Source organism: Oratosquilla oratoria, chromosome 20 (assembly GCF_046742065.1).
Source record: "Oratosquilla oratoria isolate Oo_2021 chromosome 20, ASM4674206v1, whole genome shotgun sequence".
NCBI classification, from domain to species: domain Eukaryota; kingdom Metazoa; phylum Arthropoda; class Malacostraca; order Stomatopoda; family Squillidae; genus Oratosquilla; species Oratosquilla oratoria.
The window spans coordinates 38,081,291-38,083,790 of NC_134796.1; the positions used below are offsets into that span (position 1 = coordinate 38,081,291).

General features: G+C 35.0%; 1 protein-coding gene across 1 annotated transcript in view; it reads left to right on the top strand.

Moving 5' to 3' along the window:
* Window positions 1-2,500, top strand: part of LOC143036468 (uncharacterized) — a 49,217-nt gene that overhangs the window by 449 nt on the left and 46,268 nt on the right. The window lies entirely within an intron of this gene.

Here is a 2,500-nt window from a genome sequence, read left to right on the forward strand (position 1 = left end):
GGCATGATAACGAAGGAATTTACACATCTCTTACTCTTTCCCCTCCCCTCTCCTCTTCTCAGGCTACATGACTTACTAATTATTCAACTAATCAGGTAATCAATTAATCGATCAATCATATGTCTTCCTGTCTACTTTCCTTTACTGTTATTACTCTAAACCTTACCCTCTCCCTCTCTCTCATTCTGTCAGTCTATCTATCTGTCTCTCTATCTACTTATCTATCTATCTATCTATCTATCTATCTATCTGTCTATCTATCTATCTATCTATCTATATATAATTCATTAATGTAATTCATTCATTCACTTTCACTCTCTTTCTCTTTTTCTATCTCTCTTTCTCACTCTTTTGCTCTCGTTCCTTGTCACCCTTTTTCTCTTATACTCTCAATTTTACTAAATTTTCACTCTATCTCATTTTTCTCTCTATCTCTTCATCATCGTCTATCCTTTGTTCTGTCGCTCTTCGCAACGCATATGAAGTATCGTGGCAAGAAAAGACGAATATTTATGAAAAATAGATTTTGTTTTCATTTAATAATGTCACCCTAGTTACAACGACACTATTAGTATAATGATAAAGTTTGGAAGTAAAAACCAAACCCATAGTCACATACTGTACAGCTAACGTGACTAGAGTTTTATATTTTTCAAATAAGCAACATCTTAATAACATGTAAATATTATCAGTTCCCGTTAAAAGATATTTAATAGATGTGACATGACACTGATAAAGATTTCAAACTGAGAGAAATTAAAAAGTGAAGAATGAATTACGTTAGTGTTTTTAATAACATTCTTTATCAAGTGCGTACTTAAACGTGAGGAAAATTGAGATTGAAAATTGATTTTTTTCATCAAGAGATGAGACTTATAACGATATTTAGCAGTTTATCAGGAAATAATTTTCTCTGATAAAAAGTGTACTGCAATCAATAGTTACAGAGTAATAAATGAGTGTCATCTAATCGTTAAAATAATAAAAAAAAATAATGTTTTTGTTTATCATGATCATATTAGATATCAATGCAGTGCAAGAAATTATTAATGAGAACTTCACCTTTATGACAATTTCCTGTTCCGTATTGGGTGAGACTTCCCTTTCTTACAATTGATTCTACGCACACACACACACACACACACACACACACACACACACACACACACACACACACACACACACACACACACACACACACACACACACACACACACACACACACACACACACACACACACACACACACACACACACGCACACACACATATATATATATACATATATATATATATATGTATATGCATATATATGTATATATATATACATATATATATGTATATATGTGTATATACATACATATATATATATATATATATATATATATACACATATACTAATTCTTTCGTTCCTCAGTTATGAAAAGGTCATATCTGATCTCAATTACCCCTTCCATACTAGATAAAAATTTCCCCTTTGTTCTTGGTGTAGCTCACTGTTTCCCAACCCTAGGGTCGCCAAGTGTTTTCCCTGGGGTCACCAAGACATCTTTTATTCTAAAATCTTTTGTTGCAAAATGGTATGAATTTAATACAATAACCATACACACGCGATAAAAACTCATAAGCAACGCAGAGAAGTACATAGATACAAAGGATGAAAAAGTCCCACTGTCGGAGAAAATAAACGGATGAAGAATAGAATTAACCGTATATTTTAACCACTGTCTGTGGTCCTCTTCAGCGGATAGTAGACTATCCGCTGAAGAGGATCACAGAGAGTGGTCGAAATATACGATTAATTCTATTCTTCACCCGTTTACTTTCTCCGACTGGGATTTTTCATCTTACCTATGTGTCATGACATAGTCCCTCTCTCACAGATACATATAGGCTATCTACTCGTATTATACTTGTCCCCTACTTGTCCCCTACTTGTCACCTACTTATCCCCTACATTTACAGTCAACAACTAGTCATATATATTTACACATATACACATAGATTAGTGGGGTTTCAGTCATATCATGAGGATCATATTGGGTCGGCTGAAAAAATGTTGGGAAACACTGATGGAGGCGGACGATGTTATTCATGTACGCAAGCAAGGTCATCATATTAAGACAACAAGGCAGGACTCACAGTAATGGGTTCAAATTGAAAAAAAAAATTAGATTTAGGAAGGAAATAGGCAAGAATTGGTTTACTAATAGGGTGGTCAACGAATGGAATGGACTTTGTAACCATGTAGTGAGCGTTGAAACTATCGGTTGTTTTAAGAAACGGTTAGACAACTTTATGGATGGGGATGACAGGTGGTAATGAACATGGAACTGCCTAGTGTAGGCCTTATGGTCTCTTGCAGTCTCCTTCATTCTTATATTCTTACGTGACACCCGTTTGGTATCAAAGAGTGAGGTAAGAAGTCTACGCCGGAAGACGCTAAGTAGCTTATGCCCTTGGACTGTTGGGGCAGGTAAAAATCATTGCTGGGAATCGGA